An 18,404-nucleotide genomic window follows, 5' to 3' on the forward strand; every position below is an offset into this window, starting at 1 on the left:
TTCAGGGCTGCAAAAGTGGTAGAGCAGGAGAAGAAAGGGACTCAGAATCAAACAGACTTGGTCTTGACTCCTGCCACCTGATTTTGGACAAGAGAGATACCTCAACCTTTATTTCTCCATCTGTAATAAAAGAGTGATCAACAGCTCTTGAAAATAACCGTCCTTAATGTAATAATTAGTCTATTTTCACCCCCACAAAAATACAAGTACTGGGCATGCGCACCATGCCTGCTGAGTGTATGCTCCAAGATTTAGGAGGAAAGTTCAAACCCAAAGGAAAACCTGACCACCACCATACTGGAAAACCATTTGCTTGGTATAAAGAAAAACTGATCTAAATATGGAATTTAAACATTAAAATTTCATTCTTAGAGTGCATGGCTGAATTGAGTGATGCTCTGGGATCACTCCATTATGCTGTTAAAATCTCTGCTTCATATTGGAGAAGTGTGTTTAAAAACTTGATGATCCAAGGGGAATTTCATAGTGGCAAATAGCTGCAATGGGGGGAGAATCCTAATGGACTGAATGATCTTAACAACTGCCCATTGGACTCTTTCTAGCCAAGTCATTGTTTCCCTGTTGTGGTGTTGCTTCTGAAAAAAAAAAAAAAAGTCTGATTGTGCTGAGAGCCATAGCCAAGTAGGAATGACACATGGCAATTTCCTTGTCAGCCTACCCAATGTTGCTTAGAGGGAGGACTCTCCATTGTGGAAATGGGCTTGCCTTGGACCCAGGTCATTTGCAGTGACATTGCATGAATGTTTGAGAAAGGTGACCCTGCTCAAGGACCAGGGCGGATCCAGGTTTAGGGCGGTTCCAGGTTTAGGGTGTGGATCCTGCTGAGAATAGGGCGGTTCCAGGTTTAAAGTGGATCCTGCTGGGAATAGGGCTTATTCTGCTGCCTCGGGCCCCACTCCTTGAGTTCCCCTTGAGTTCTTACGGGATTCAGAGAGTATTTGGGATGCAGAGCCCGGTGGAGTGTGTGGATTTTCCCAGAACGTGCGTGTAGAGTGCCGGTGAGAGTTCAGGAATAAAGAATTGCTGTTTGAATCTACAAGGCGGTGTGGTGGCCCGGTTATTTTGTGCCCAGCCAGACTGCGGCATGATTGAATTCGCTATTGAACTTTCATTTCCTTGGAATAATAATATAACAACAACAGTAGCAAAACAGAGCACCAAGACCCACCATCTACTGAACATCTTCTCAGTGTAAGTACCAGAAAAGGCACATTTTACTTGATTGTACTTCATCATCACAAAACTTTATGTGAGAAAAATTATCACCTGCCTTTTAGATATAAAACGATTGAATCTTAGAAAAATTAAATAAACTTTTTGACATCATCTTCTAGTAAGTGCTAGGCCAGGATTTGTATCCATAGCTATTGATTTGAAAGTCATTTTGTTACCCTTCCTTTCACAGTACAGGACATACTTACTCTTCACAACCTACAGTCCTGGAAATTTATTGTCAACAAATGCAGCCGACTATGGGCTACTACTTGTCTGCCCCACCTGAGCTCTGTATGACCTGGATTCAGAATGTAGCTGGGCCTAAGAAAAATGCTTTCCTGTCCCCACCAATAAGGAATGGGCTCAGAGGTACAGCCAATCCCATGTCCCACTGAGACCAGGATATGTCTTAGTTTTCATTCATAAAGCAAAGTGACTCTATCTGAAGCTTGACTCCTACATGGCTTGATTTATTTCAGGGATCTTGGAAAAGACACCCAGTGGAAAAACCCTATAGTCTAGCTAAACATTTGTCAATTTTGTTGTTCATTTGTAAGAACCTACTTTTGGTTTCATTTCATCTCATTTTTTTTCCATCCTCTATTTTATCAATGTCTGTTTTCACCTTTACTACTTCCTTCCTTGTTCCTGTTTGGGGTTCTGTTTGCTCTTACTTTTCTAGTCTTAGGACATGAGGTTAGTTATTATTTGGGGACTTGTTTTTAATATATGCATTTATAGCAATAAAATTTTCTCTAAGCATTCTGTTCCCTTTGCCCCACATTTGTTGAGATTTTGTTTTTATTCATCTCAAAGTACTTCTAATATTCCTTGTGACTTCTTTGATCTACCTAGAATTGTGTATTTAATATTCACATATTTGTGAAATTTTCAAATTTTCTCATGTTATTTATTTCTAATTCTATTCCATTATGTTCATACAGTGTACTCTGCATAATCACATCTTTTCAGGTTACTGAACACTTTTTTGTGACCCAAGAATTGTCTGTCTTGGAGAATGCTCCATGTGTGCTTGAGAAGAATGTGTATTCTGCTGCTTTAGCATGGATTGTTCTATAGAAAACTACTACATCTAGTTGGTTTATAATGTTTTCCATGTCTTATATTTCCTTGTTAATCTTCTGCTTAGTTCTATCAATTATTGAATTCTATATCTTATTGATATATAATTCACATTCCACAAAACACATACAACTCAATGGCTCTTAGTATAATCACTAAGTTGTGCAACCATCACTCCTACCCAATTACTAAATATTTTTATAATCCCCCAAAGAAACCCCATTAGCCATCCACTCCACCATTCATTCTCAGAGGCCACGTTAACCTGCAGCATGATTTCTAAGGGCTTGGGCCCTCACAGATGAATTTGAGATTGCTTCCTTTGGCTCCAAGTCACTCCTTTTAAAAAAAAAAAATCTCGAACATATTGACAAGCAAAGTAATTAAAGGATAAAGTATGGACTATTACTTAGAATTCAGATGTACATTGAAATTAGAGGTAGACAACCTGTATTCAAATTAAGGAGCCACGACTTGGCACTCCATCCATAGAACATGCCACCTCCTCTATTATTTTTCTTACCCATAGAAGGAAATAATGGTACCTTTACAGAATTTTTAAGCAAAACAAGTGAAATATTGGGATTTATAAGTAAAGGTCTATATGGATGTGAATTGTTTTTCCATAACTCCACAGGGGAGTTATGGAGCTTGCAGTTTGCCCAAATCCTCAAGTCTGGAATAGAAAATGATAATCTCCAGAGACATGAGCCCATGAAGTCCACCTTCTTCAGCTTGACCATCTAGATGGAAAGTGATTGATCCTTTTCTACAACATCTTCAGAAGATGGTCCCAACATTCCTTAAGGTGTCATTTGTAAACAGGTGTTCACCAGCCTCCAATCCTTGCATCACTGCTACTTCTCCGGGATCTGGACATGCAGTCTGCTGCTGAGCAAACCTAATAATCTTGACAGTGGTCAGCCCTGTGTTGTTGGGCCACAATCTTTTCCCAGAATAATAGCACAGGAGTGACCAGCTCAGGAATCATCACAAAATAATCTCATATGCCATAACAACATTTCCTACTGCAGTCTCATCTCGATTCTACCTCTGGTGGCAAACAAGATCTGGTCAACATCATCAATCAGATTATCTTGCTAAGAACTTAAACTCAGTAACCAATCACCTTCACTTTTGTGGGCAAATTAACTCAGGTTTTATCTTACTTTATCAGCCTACTTTTCAATATTGGGATCCCCTTGGTGGCTAAATTCCTAATTATATCCATACAAAGTTGCACTGGCTAGAAAATATACTAATTACCTAATATTTCTTTGATCTGCTGTGTCAGAGCCAAGGGTTGTTGTCTAAAAAGAAGAGATTATGAAAGAAAATAAGTACCTTTCTCAAGGCCACTAGCTTAATTAGTCAGTTGTGAGACATAGAACACTGGCTCTAATTGGTCTGCACATTCAAATCATCAGGGGTGTACTTACATTTTTGATGCCCAGACATGTACTACAGATCTATTACATCAGAATCTCTTGGGGGTAGAACTGAAATCAGTATTTTTAAAACTCTTGATATGACTCTAACATACAGCCAAGAGCCAATGATTTAGAAAATGATTCTCAAACTTTGATGCACAATAAATAGCATTACTTAAGGATGCTAAAATGTCAATTCTGATTCAGGAGGACAGAATCACGGGAGGGCTGAAATTCTACATTTCTAACAAGCTCTGGGGTTGGTAATACTACAGATCCATAGGCTATACTTTGAACAGCAAGATCAAAACAGCATTAGTTTTGACTTTGCTGCACATTAGAATTCACTGAGAAGCTTATAAAACTCTCAGTGCATGGATGCACCTGATATCAGACTAAATTAGACTTGGCAAGAATGGGACACTGATATTAGTGTTCCTTAACATTCATCAGATGATTCTACTGTTCAGTGCATTTGTGGAGCAGTGACTGAGAATTTCAGCCCTTCTATCCTGGTTTCATCCAGTGAGCAGGAAGGATGAACCATAGAGAAATTATAATTCACATAACATTTTTTTTAGAATAACACACAAGTCATGTCTGATACATCTCTAATTCATCAGTCAATCCTACCAGGTCAATCTTGATCCATATAATGAATGCACATACTTCCATGACTGCCCTCCAAGAACCACCATCATTTCTTGCCCTGAGGATGGGATAGCACTTCAACTGAAACCATCTCCACACTGAAATGACTTGCACATTGAAACGAACTCCCAATGGGAAAGGCCTACTAACCAGAGTAGTCTCCCAACTGGAATATTCTCCCAATAGGAACAGCTTCCTGACATGCTTTGTCTGTCCTGCCTTCCTATGTCCTCTAACAACAGCCAGATTGGCCTTTTTATAACATTAATTACATCATGAATTATATCATTAATTAGATCATGAAAGGTCATCATGATATTCCATGGAACTAAAAGATAATCCACATCCTTGACCATGACCACTAACTCTTCTTTTTTTGTTTACCCACCTAGATCTATCTCTTTTCATTGGTCTCTGAGGCCAGTCTTCACCAGCTTGTCCACATAGGTCTCCTTGCTGAGTGTGAATATCCCAAGAACATCCATTTTGGGGACCTTTGCACTTGTCACTTGTTTACAAAACTAATCTGCACACAGTCAATCCCTTTTTGTCATGTAGTACATAAGTGCCACCTCTTATGAGAGGCTTTCTTTGTCTACTACCCTAAAATTCCCATTCTATTCTTCCAGTCTCTTTGAATCACATCACCATATTTTATGTTGTTTTTAGATAGTATTTAACATAGCTGACTCATTCCTGTGTTCAATAAAATGTTTACGGAGCACCTATCATGTTTTAATGGCTCTTCCAGGAAAGAGTGATAGGTACGTGGGCAAGACAGTCAAGTTCATAGCCTTATGGAATTTACAGTCCAGCTAAATTCTCACTTGTGGCCTGAATTATCATATACCATGTTCTCTCTCTCTCTCTCTCTCTCTCCCCCCCACCCTTTTTTGGCTGCTGCCTGTCTCCCTCTGCTAGACTCCCACATAGTAGGGATCTTGGAAAATTTTCCTTCACTGTGTTCTTGGTTTCTAGAATACCCATAACATCAGTGATCAAATAAATGTTTAAGATTAAGTAGCTTTAAAACACTGAAAATTCTGAGATTGATGAATTCTATCGATCAAAGCACAAATTTTCTTTTCTTCTTATCCTTTAACCTCTTCTTAACTCACTTTATCTCCTAATGTCAAGAGCTTTTGAATAAAATCTAATCCCATGTTATCCAAAATATAGACCCCAGAACAGCATTACTAATATCACCTGGAACTCTTGAAAATGCATTCTCAGGCCCTATCCCAGAACTACTGAACATGCATTTTATGAGATTCCCAGGGGATTCCTATGCACGTTAGAGTTTAACAGCAATAGATATTCCATAACCCCTTTGTTAGAGGCCAAGAGAAGGGACTCTCCCAGGAATGATATGCAATTCTTCTGACCCATAGCATGAAGCTTCACAAGTATCATATTGGTATTTCAGTAAGGGACTGAGACACAAAATCTGTAACCTGAAAAGTGTCCCCAATGGCAAATATTTCTGGAAGAATCGCCCTTAGATAGCTACCAAATCCCAGTGTACATGTGCCTACCACCCTTTCCTCTTACTCAACCAAGCACCTGTTGCCAAATGACTTCCAGGTGTGAGTGGTTCCTCTCTAAAGCCATTCCTTGATGCACATCCAGATCCTGTTTCCTCCACACAGAAACTCATGTTGTCCTTTTATTCTCAACCATCAGGCAGTTTCCATTCAAAACCTTTCCTTAGAGAGGGCTGTTCTCTGCTCACCTTTCAAAAGATAACAGGTGTCCTTTGAGAATTAAGCTGTGCATATGCAACTCTGAGGGCTTTGGAAATGCAGCTCCACCAGCACAGCCCTGGCAAGCACTCTGACTGCTGTTTTCCATACGGGTGTTATTCTGACTCTGCAATGCAGTAGATTCTCTCTGCTGTCAGGGCTAACCAACTTCTGGGATGTCACATCCTCACCTGACTCTATAGGAAGGCTTGTAGTAAAGCTATTCCATTTCTAAAGTACGTTGCAATATGTGTAGCAGATTCTATTTCTTTGACTTAGCAGTTAATAAAGAAGGGGGTATTTTAAAAAGCTGCACTTTACCTTCTGTGTTCAAGCATCTGCATGTAGATCCCCTGGCTCAGGCTAACCCTGAAGATGTTACTCCCTTACGGGGCCCCAGATAAATTCACCTAGTCTCATTCCAGCCTAAAATAACTAAAAAGATAAGAAAAATCTAAAATGATAAATATAAAATAAATCACTGAATTCTCCTCCTGAAAAAGTAAAACTGAATCTTCTCCCAGCAAAACAGAATTTTGAAAGGCTATAATTTATACTCAAAAATAATGAAAAGACATCATTTACCTGGCCTTCATGTTGGTGGAAGCAGCAGGGATTTGGGAATGAGGCAGATTTGGGTTTGGATCATGTTCTGCTGCTTATGACACTGCAACCTGGAACATGCCACCTGATCTCTCTGACCCCAAGGATTCTGTGTCACTGTAGGGGACTAATCCACTGCAAGGGGAAATTGAACCTGCCTGAGACCTGGGGTGTGGTAGGCATCAATAGACACAGTAGAATGATTCCAACAGTTGTAATTATTAGTGTTCACAGCCTTCACCAGCAATAGTAGCAGCAGCATATAAATACACCATCTACATTCACCAGGTAAGTGGCTATGGATCTGGGATTTAAATGGACTTAAACACTGAAGGTGTGCAAGTGTATACATAATAGATGAGGATAATCAGTCAACAGGAAACATTAATTAGCAAATTCCTAAACCATGGCTTCACTTACAAAGTCAGTAAAGAGGACAAGCATCTATTGGCTCACAAGGCCGCATGGCTGCTAATAATAAGAGATGCCCCCTGTGAGCACAAACATTCCTAGGTGTCAGTGTGGGTCAGGGTTGGGCAGACAGGACCCAGGCTGAGGCTCTGGCCTGGATAGTACCTCAGGATTTCAGCAGACACAAGCAGGAACAAAATTCGGAACCCTCACACATCAGATGGAGCACTAATCTCTAGTGTATATAAAGAACTCAAAAAGCTAAACACCAAAAAAAAAAAAAAAAAACAAATAACCTTATCAACAAATGGGCCAAGGACATGAGCAGACACTTCTCAGAAGAGGATATTCAATCAATCAACAAATATATGAAAAAATGTTCATCATCTCTAGCAATCATAGAAATGCAAATCAAAACTACTCTAAGATACCATCTCACTCCAGTCAGAATGGTAGCTATTATGAAGACAAACAACAATTTGTAGGTAAATAGGTGGAGTTGGAGAAGATAATGCTAAGTGAAGTTAGCCAATCCCCCCAAAAAACAAATGCCAAATGTTTTCTCTGATATAAGGAGGCCGATTCATAGTGGGGTAAGGAGGGGGAGCATGGTGCCATTTCCAGTCTCAGGGATCATTCTTAGGCTTTTTCCCTTTAATAAAAGCTTGTCTCAAGATGGGATATCATATCAATTATAAGCAACTCACAGATTGGAACAAATCTCAGAAAGTTAACCGTAATGCATGACATAGAGTAACTTAGAAAACATCTCTGGGGAATTACCTGGAAAGAAAAAAAAAGTTCTGTAAAAGAAGCCTTTTTGTCCTAAGGTGTTGGGGCCTATACTTGCCACAGAGCTGCGGGTGTGTGAGGAAACAGCCTTGTGACTCTGGTCTTGTGATATTTCTGTGTACGTGGCGATTTGAGTTTGAGAAATGGCTTCCGTATATGTGCCTGTACAGTTATGAGATATGGCTTCCACAAACGTAGCAGGATATTAGAATAAGTCCCCAGCAACAGGGACGTGCATATTTCTTATTGGGTCCCATCTCGTCTCTCCTCTACTTCCTACTTTCCTCTGCTATAAAAGTCACCCCCCCACATAATAAAGTTGAGCTGCTGTGCCATCACAGCTGACTCAACTCCCGACTCGGTGTGATTTTTGGCCAGGTGAGGTGCCAGGGGCCGGGTCGAGACACTCATCATCTCGTTCAGCCCCGGAGACACTAGCTGGTCTAGTGCTCTCCCCTAATCTCTGTCAGAGGGCGGTTCCGACACTGAGGAAGGAATTTGGGCTGCAGCTAGGAAAGAGGCTGGGGAAGCCCCTCTTGGAGCATCTCAAAGTGTCCAAAATGGGCAGTTCCTCATGCAATATCAGTGTTTTCATTGTCACCATTGACAACTATACCCTGGTGCCAGGGACTTCACAAATGTCATCCATGATCCTCGCAGTAACCCAGCAAGACAGCTCATCTTCCCAACACTTTCAGTCTCAACTTCAGGGCTTCTTGATCCCTAGGCTATTCTAGAACATTCTAAAAACACCTCACATTATTCCCCCACAGCCTTTTTCAGATCACATAATTATTTGGACCGTGATGTCTTCTTCTTCTTCTTCCCTGGATTCCAAGACCATAGGATAAGAACCATGTCTTCTTCATGCTTATCTTCTACTCTTCAGCAACCTGAAAAATGCCTCTATCATAGCTATTCAATAAATATTGTGACTCATGAATGACTGAAATGAGTGAACATCACTTAACTATTTCTGAACCCACTTTATCAATGAGGAGACTTAGGCTTGGCATGAAAGTTCAGCTCAAGGTCAAGATCTAGTTTTAGTAGCTTAAGGACAGCTGAGCCAGTTCTCCCAGGTGCGTCGGCCTCCAGAGCTCCCTCTTGTCCACTCCACACTGAGCCTGGCTCAGCGCTGGGCAGGAACACACTTGCTAGTGGAGTCTGAGGCATCTGTCTACTTCTTCCTCCTGATCCTTCCACGTACAATCTAGTGTCTTTTGATCTCTGCCCTGGACTCTTGCTAATTGGATTTGCCAGGGCATCGTCACATCAAGAGTCAGTCACGAAGTCACTCTCTCTGCTGCTGTTTTTCTGGCAAAGATAAGGACTCATAACAAATTTTTTAAAATGAAAAGAGACTAAGGTCAAGAGTAGTTGTAGAACGCATATCTAAGAGGCCCCATCAAAGCAGAAAACCATGTGTGGCTTGACGGTGACTTATGTCACACATAAGCAGCAATGACAGAAGAGTTCTGAATGGTTGAGAGGAAAACCCAGAGTCTTGGAGGCCATGGGGCAAAGGGTGAGAGCCTGAGGTGCTGGTGAGGGGACCTGAGCCCCCAGGTCCTCATTGGGCATGATGACAAAACCCACTAAGCATGATTGCTCCAAGGGCTAAGTCATATATTATATTTGGAAAATGATTGCAAAAGCCTTCATGAGTATGAAAAGTTGAAGGCTGACAAATAAAGATTGAGAAGCGAACATCTTATTTCCTTGGACAGGCTGACCTCACAAGAACCTCACAAAAGTATATATATTTTATGACATTTGAATACCTGGGAACAGGGAAGTTATCTCAGAGTAGGGAAGTCGTACCTTTGTATGCAGGAAACATTTTAGGTTTGAATTCTGCAGACTGTGCCTATTCAAGAAAACAATCCTCAGGGAATCCATCAGACTCATCCATAGCTCAAGGAGCAGCTTTAAAGTTGTTGGCGTCATTTGCAGCACAAACTTAGATTAAGCAATTTATAGGCAGGAGAGAATGTCTAATTTGCACATAACTGATGGCAGGAAGATGAAAGATGAGTTCATAATATTTCGGCTGACTCTGCAATACAGCTTGGAGTCTTTTTTCTAATTTCCTTCAAAATTCAAAGAAAGAGAAATACAAGCAGAACAATTTCACTGCCTAAGGATGGGACTCTGCCCTGTGCTCCAAGCCCTATCCAATTTGCTCCTATCCTCCCAGTTCAGTCTCACCTGGAACAGGGCCATGGTGGAATTTGCTTTCCAGGGTATCTCACAGCACCCCCGTGTCTACCCAGCTCTGGACTCTCCTTTTACTCATGAATTTACTGCACTTCATTCACAGGTGCTGGGTACTGGGAGATTCTGGGAAATGTGACCTCAGAGATGACATCACCCACAGCCGACTACTGTGACATGTGCCTCTCCCCAGTTTCCATCATTTGATGTCCTGCTCCTCTTTCCCAAACATTGCTATTTCTTGATTTCTCTTCTGAACCCTGTAATCAGGCACAACTTTCCTCCTTGCTTTGTGACTCACTGAATAGCTGTCATCTATTAAAATTCTGTAGCAATTCCTAGGGTGGGTGCAATACTTTAACAAGTGGTGTGGGCTAAATGCTCTGGACAAGTCACCTGGCTTAATTTTCAAAATAACACTATGAAGTAGATAGTATCATTAAGCTCAGACTTACATAAGATCACACAGAGCTGGAGGTGCAATGTGTCCAAGGTCACTCAGCTGTGTGTGATGAAGAGGGCTTCAAACCCAGGCAGTCTGGCTTCAAACCCAGACCAATGCAATTGGGCACATCATCTACCTCCACACTTGATCTCAGCCATTTTTCTCTAGGCTGTGACTTTCATGAAAGCAGGGTTTGTCTCATTCACCTCTCATTCTACCCTGCCTACCACCCACTAACCCCTGTCAAGTGGGATAGGTAATGAGTCTGTATTTGTTGGATTAAAATGAATTCCATAGATACCCAGTTTAAATTTATGACCTTTTGGATTCTTATACCACATCAGCTCACTTTGTACTTCAACATTTTTGCAGTTTCATTTGCATAAACTCTTGGTGTTTGTGTCTCCAGATGTCTTATCACGCTACAGAGCTGGCTGAGTTTACTTTGACTCATTCAGCGGCTGTTACAGGAAGTGGGCAGGGAATTCGATTTGTCCAAGAGGCTGAAAAGCATTTTAGAGGATGGATGGATCAACTAAGAAGGCTCCTGGGCTTTGCCAGGAGGACACAACTCAGGAAATGCTTTGAACAGAGGTCCCTGCAGACTCATCCTTCTTAGCCAGAGGCCACCTGGAATGGTTACCTCTGTCCTCACATCACAAGGTCCAGGCTGCAGGATCCAACCTAAAAATTCAGCCACATTTTCTCTCTTAGCAATTCTGGAGAAACTTTTTTGCTAGGAGTCATAAGTCTGATTGCAGCAGAGTAACTAGGGCATTGATCTTGTAATAGTGCCTGATCTCTAGTCAAGGCGTTCACTGAGACAAAAATGTGTAGCTCCCAATGACAATAAGTCCACACAGACCTCAGGAAACTGAAGGGGATAAGTGTGAGGGGCCTGACAGCACTGCTCTTAGGATTTAAGCAGAATAAAGCAAAAGACAGCCATTTATCCTGTAATTTGTAGCTATGGTTTTGGTCTCTAGTGTCCCCAAAATGCTCATTGAGTATTAAAGGCTTGGTCCTCAGTGAGGTGATACTAGGAGGTAGTGGAAGTTTCAAAGTTTTTTCACGTCCTAGCATGAGGTGAGTGCTTTTGCCCTACTACAAGCCCCAACCATGATGTACAGGATTGCAAGAGCAATGGGACCAGTGGGTCATAGACCGAAATTCCCTAAACTGAGCAAAAATAAGTCTTTATTCTTTATAAACTGATTATCTCAGGTATTTTCTTATAGTGCCAGAAAGATATCTAATATGTTTGGTAAAAAAAAAAAAAAAAGTGTGTTTTCTCATTTACTGGATTAAATTTCTTAAAGACATAAAAATTATTTGGTACTTTGTGATCTGAATAGGTAGGCAGTAATAGCATGACTATGACTATAAACCTCATCAACTGTGACATCATAGTTTTCAAGGTCAAAGGAATTGGCAATGAAATTGGGACACTGACTACCAGTTTCCCAGTACTGAACCCATATCTTATTCACTTCCAGCAAGGGGTGGCTTCTCAGGAAGCCCAAATATAGAAAAAAATTCCAATACCAAGGAAACAGGTGAATAAATTTTGATATACTCATTGAAATATTGCACATTAGATGCATAAACTACTACAACACATGACAACATAAAGAAATGTTTCTGCCACAGTATTCAATGAACAATGTGATGAACAAAAGAGCACGTACTCAATGATTCCATTTCTGTGAAGCTCATGAATGTCCCGAACTCTTCTAAGCAGAATGCACTCAGTGGAAGGAATATTGAAGCAATAGGCTTGTTCTGTAACTACATTATTTCCCATTTGAATATTTTGCATGTGATTTCCCTCCCCCAGCCCCAAGTGCCTGGTGGGCACCTGCTCATCCTTTAACACTTAGCTCAGTGACGACATTCAGAAAAGCTTCCTTTACCTACCACAGAGGACCTCTGGTAACTGGATACCGGACACTAGTAACATGTTTCCTCTGGAGAAATGGAGTGGATTTATGAGCACAATGGCTAGTAAAGAATCCTACTGCTACTGGATACTCTTGCTGAATGGGTTACCATTTAAAATAGAACTTAGGACAAAAAAATAAGTAAAGGCAACAGTTAGGAACCTGAGTTAGCAGTTTACCACAGTTTGGAATAAAGGGATAAATGTTGGATAACCTCCCACCCCCAGGAGCTTTCTCCCTCCCACCCACCACAACCCAGAGGGCACTATTTCTTTCTAAAGAAGGCAATAGCAAGTGAAGAGAGACTTCTTTTAAAAACTCTACAATCTGGTCAGAGCAAGGCCCTTACTTCATGAACAGAGCTGATGAAATGTAAAATATACAAATAACAGAATTGACTTTATTACCCAGACTAAAACTTGACTGGACCAAATGTCCCAAGATGGAAACCCTTTTACTTGCTTTCTGGGGTCCCTCAGGCCTCTTCTGCGTGATGATATCCCTCTAGAAGGAGATATGGAGAATTATTATAAAACATCATGCTTTTCACCTTGAAATCAAAGGATTTGACTTTGGAAAGCTTGGAACATTTTTACAAAACAGGATCCAGAATTGATTATGGATAGCATAAATTTAATGTTACCATAAACTGAAAACCACAGCTAAGATGCTGCATTCTAGAATCTTAAAATCCTCCAGTCTACTCTTAAATTGCTCTCATAACAAATGTGAACTGGTGAGATATTTATGACACATTCAATCTGTACATGACATGAAAATAATACATAGTTCTAATTCTATTCCATTTACCCTCTAATAAATTATAAGTAGGAAGAAACTGCAACGAAAGGATGGATCTCAAGTTTCACAAAAGGCTATGGTTCAAGCCACATTTCTAATATTTTGTAATGTGATATTTAGCCCATCACTAAATTTTCTAAATCTTAACTTCATCCTTCACTGTAAAGCAGATTTTTTTTGAGAATTGCCAAAATTTGCAGTCGAAAAGCATCAAATATACAGTTAGTGTTCAATAAAAGCTTTCATGTCCTTTGTGTTTTTTTCCTTATGGTATATTATTAGTATGGCTTACAGAAATCATAAAACTATTACCTCTCACGTCTCCAACAAAGCAGCAGAACACGAATCAGTTAAAGAGTCAATATGATGTAGTTGTTGAACTTTAGTATAGAAAAAGCCACAAATAAAATATTCTCAGTTACTTTGGGAGAATTTACCTGTCTTTATGAGTTCTGATTTTGTTTATAAGAGTGATAATAAGTCATCTCTTTTTGTTTTGGACTAAATATCCGTGTTTCCTCAAAAGTCATATGTTGAAATCCTGACTGACCGATGGGATGGTATGGGGAAGTAGAGCATGTTGGAGACAATTCAGTGATGAAGGTATAGACCTCTTGTTGGGATCAGTGCCATTTTTAAAGAGCCTTGGAGAGCTCTGTACCCCTTAGCCCTCCCTCTGCCATGTAAGGACACAATGAGAAATCGGCAGTGGAAACCTGAAGGGGGCCTTCACCAGAACAAGACAAGCTGGCATCCTGATTTCAGACCTCCCACCTCCAGAACTGCAAGAAATTAATGCCTCTTGCTGATGAGCCGCCTGGGCTCAGTGCATTGTTTTGTGTCCAGACTGGCTGAGACACCTTCTTACAGGCAATGTAAGGATTCGTGTAGCAACTGCTTAGGATCCTCCTTAATTGGAGTAGTCACTGAAAAAGCAATTGCTTTACTTCTTCATTCCTTTAAAAATAAGTACATTTTCTATTTTCAAATATAACTTTCTGAAATTTGTTGAGATAATTGGAGAAAATCATCAGAAGAAGGAACATAAAACAAAAGGACAAGCACTAAGCTGTAGTGTGCATTCCTTGATTCTGTTTTCCAAACCAGGAGCACCATCAGCAAACCCTCCTGTGGACCCAGCTGCACTTGGCAACTTGTCAGTTGTCAAATGTCACCTTGACAGTCCTCCTGGCCCTCAGGGCTTTGTGGATTCCAGGTAAGATGTGGTTTTCCCCATTCTTTTTGTCTAGTTGACTTCTTCAAAACATAGACCTCTCTCTGATTTGACCCCTTTAATTGATCTGGGCTTCAGGCCAGCTCCCCAGTGCTTTCTGACTAACCCAGCAACTCAGGCCTTGGAATCTACAGCAGGTAAGGCCCTAGGCATGTACGCTAGAAAACGTGTTCACAGTCAGAGCTAAGCTGTATACCCTCAAAAATGTCCATGTTGGAATCCTGACACCCAGGAACCTCAGAATGTCATTTTATTTGGGAATAGGGATGTTACAGATAGAATTTTTTAAGATGAGATCATACTGGATAAAGGTGAATTTTAATCTTAGCTTGGGCCACTGGAACACATTATCACAGAATGAATAGCGATATTTTTTTTTCTGAAGAAAATAAAGTTTTAATTTTATTTTAAAAAGATATTATACTACTGTCCCTTGAGTCTTTACTATGTAGAGATGAATTATATTAAATAGATTTATTTTCTTTTTTTTTTTAATTTTTTTTAATTTTTTATTGTTGGCTGTTCAAAACATTACATAGTTCTTGATATATCATATTTCACACTTTGATTCAAGTGGGTTATGAGCTCCCATTTTTACCCCATATACAGATTGCAGAATTACATCAGTTACACATCCATTGATTTACATATTGCCATACTACTGTCTGTTGTGTTCTGCTGCCTTTCCTATCCTCTACTAGCCCCCCTCCCCTCCCCTCCCCTCCCCTCTTCTCTCTCTGCCCCCTCTACTGACATTCATTTGTCCCCCTTGTATTATTTTTCCCTTTCCCCTCACTTCCTCTTGTATGTACTTTTGTATAACTCTAAGGGTCTCCTTCCATTTCCATGCAATTTCCCTTCTCTCTCCCTTTCCCTCCCACCTCTCATCCCTGTTTAATATTAATCTTCTTCTCATGCTCTTCGACCCTACTCTGTTCTTAGTTACTCTCCTTATATCAAAGAAGACATTTGGCATTTGTGTTTTAGGGATTGGCTAGCTTCACTTAGCATAATCTGCTCTAATGCCATCCATTTCCCTGTAAATTCTATGATTTTGTCATTTTTTAATGCAGAGTAATACTCCATTGTGTATAAATGCCATATTTTTTTTTATCCATTCATCTATTGAAGGGCATCTAGGTTGGTTCCACAGTCTCGCTATTGTGAATTGTGCTGCTATGAACATCGATGTAGCAGTGTCCCTGTAGCATGCTCTTTTTAGGTCTTTAGGGAATAGACCGAGAAGGGGAATAGCTGGGTCAAATGGTGGCTCCATTCCCAGCTTTCCAAGAAATCTCCATACTGCTTTCCAAATTGGCTGCACCAATTTGCAGTCCCACCAGCAATGTACAAGTGTACCCTTTTCCCCACATCCTCGCCAGCACTTGTTGTTGTTTGACTTCATAATGGCTGCCAATCTAACTGGAGTGAGATGGTATCTTAGGGTGATTTCTCTCAGCTCTGGAGATTGGAAAGTCCAAGATCAAGTTGGCAGCGGGTCAGGTGTCTGGTAATGGGCTGCTTCCTGCTTCACAAATACTGGCTTTCCCTTTGTCTTCTCACTCAGAGGAGCACAAAGACAGGGAAAAGGCTCTTCTAACTCTCCTTACGAGGTTGCCAATCCCATTCATAAGGGCTCCACCCATATATCCTAATTACTTCCCAAAATAGGAGTGAGGGAGTTAGGATTTCTATGCACATTCTGGAGTAGCACAGACATTTAGGCCATATCAACACTTACCTAACAACAACAGTAAGAATCACCACACAATGAGAGAGGAGTACAGGGGAAGAGAACACTATGGATATGCTTGGTGTCATGCTGCCTGCAGCCAGCCACTATCAGAAACTAGGAGAAACTTGGAACAAATCCTTCCCCAGGGTTTCAGCAGAATCATGGCCCAAATGACACATGGATTTCAAACTTTCTGACTTCCAGAATTGTGACATGATAAGTTTTTATTGTTTTAAGCCACCCAGTTCCATATCACCTTGTTGTGGAAGCCCTAGCAAACCCAAACTGGCTGATAATCAATATGTTCTTTTATAGCCACCAGTTGTCCAGATTATTGATTTTTCTGATTGGTACATAGATGGTGCATCACTATTCTGAGTCCTCCAGACAACTCTGGCCTCCCTGCCCACTCAGACTCTTGGGATGCCTGGACTTTGCCTATGATACAAAATTAAAGCCAACTACATCTTTAAAGCTACAACCACCTACTCAGACTGGATTCCCTGTTTCCTGCAAGAAAGTTTGAAGAACATACCCATTCTCCTCAACCTACTGTTATCTCACTGCTTCTTATGATCACACTATTTTCACATGGTAAATATTTACCACCTAGTTCTCCAGCGAAGAAGGCAAATTATTTGTTACATTTGGAGACTGGGAAATCTGTACCCCTTAGCCCTCTCTCCACCATGTAAGCAAATCCTCTGCCTGGTGATCTGCTTTCTGGGTTTCAGGTGGCTGCCTAATGAAAAACCGTCATCCCTACAGGCCTAAAATAATACCGGTCGAGGGGGAACAATTGCAAACTACAGTTTTAATATGGACCCTGACTTCCCAAGGAGATTATGTTTCAGAACCTGTATTTGTGCATTTCAGTTACCATGGATACAAGCAGCCATGTGGGTAAGTAGCTAGCTGTTAGGTAGTAGTCAGAGGAGACCTATGATTACCCTAGATCTCAGCTGATTCAAGGAATAATAAGATATCCTCTATCTGATACTCAACTATTCAAGGTAACATCCAGAGTAGTTTACTTTATTCCAATAACACTATTAAGTCACATTTGTTGCATTAATGAATGAATTGTTTATTTAATGGATATGTACTGAGGGTCTGAGTGTGAGCGTATGGTACACAATCAGGAAGGGATATCAAAGTACACAAAACAATCAGGAAGGGAAGTCAAAGTCAAATATATATATTTGATATATATATATATATATATATATATATATATATATATATATATATATAGCTTTATTCTCCAAGGATCTCATTCTAGTTCAGAAGGCAGGTATCCATTATGGTAAATTTTAAAAGAGATAAATTTTCTAAACTACAAAAGGAACCATTCTTGGTAGAACAGAATCAAGATGGAAAAGGCTACACAAAACGAAGTGGGTGGAAGCTGAGTCCTAAATGGTGGGTGGGCTTGGGAGGGTGGGCTTTGAAGATAAAGAGCACCGTTAGCATTGAAAGAAGGGGGCATGGAAAATACAGAGTCATGAAACATCACGAACGCTAGGAGACTGCTAAGAATAATTCTCTTTCAAACAGACAGTTCTGGCATTATGGAAAGTACTAACGAATAAAGCCTCCAGAGTTTGAGAATCTTAGTCATAGGAACAGGGTCAAAATCTGGAAAGAGCTCCTCAGCATGGGAGCAAACTATGACAAAATCCACAACTCCACATCTTTAGAAATAGTGACATCATTGTCAGAGCAAAAACCTAGCAAGTTAAACATTTCAAATGACATTAAGTTTACTCATTTCACAAACAGATTTCAATAGTCTTTGGAGGACACCCCAGAAGAATAAATATCAACTGAGAATGAGAAAACAACTACTCCCCCCAAAAATACCACATCCAGTTACTAGAGCACTCTGAGAAAATGTGCACATATACGGTCCCTCCACAATGTCCCTCTAGTCACTGAAATCAGCCAAGGTTTCTAGTCTACTGTTTGTAAAGGTAATGACACTAGAAAGCATCTCTTCAAAACCCTTACGTATCAAAAGCTGTCTTCATCAAGTTGATAGTTTCTGCTCATTTAAAAATTTTGTTCATGGAATTATCTATTTC

General features: G+C 40.4%; 1 long non-coding RNA gene across 5 annotated transcripts in view; it reads left to right on the plus strand.

Annotated features, from left to right (window-relative positions):
* The window catches only part of LOC124090626 (uncharacterized), a 33,332-nt gene extending 15,816 nt beyond the window's left edge, over positions 1–17,516 (plus strand). The window contains exons 4-5 of one of the 5 annotated variants that reach the window (XR_006851181.2): positions 14,459–14,567; positions 16,636–17,516. This is a non-coding gene — a long non-coding RNA (uncharacterized LOC124090626). Of the gene's footprint in view, positions 1–14,458 lie in introns of all 5 variants that reach the window. The other 4 variants (XR_006851180.2, XR_006851182.2, XR_006851183.2 and 1 more) reach the window with 4 other exon arrangements.
* The last annotated feature ends 888 nt before the right edge of the window (positions 17,517–18,404 follow it).

Source organism: Marmota monax, unplaced genomic scaffold (genome assembly GCF_021218885.2).
Source record: "Marmota monax isolate L192 unplaced genomic scaffold, Marmota_monax_Labrador192_F-V1.1 WCK01_AAM20220418_F8-fsc00010, whole genome shotgun sequence".
Classification (NCBI taxonomy): Eukaryota; Metazoa; Chordata; class Mammalia; order Rodentia; family Sciuridae; genus Marmota; species Marmota monax.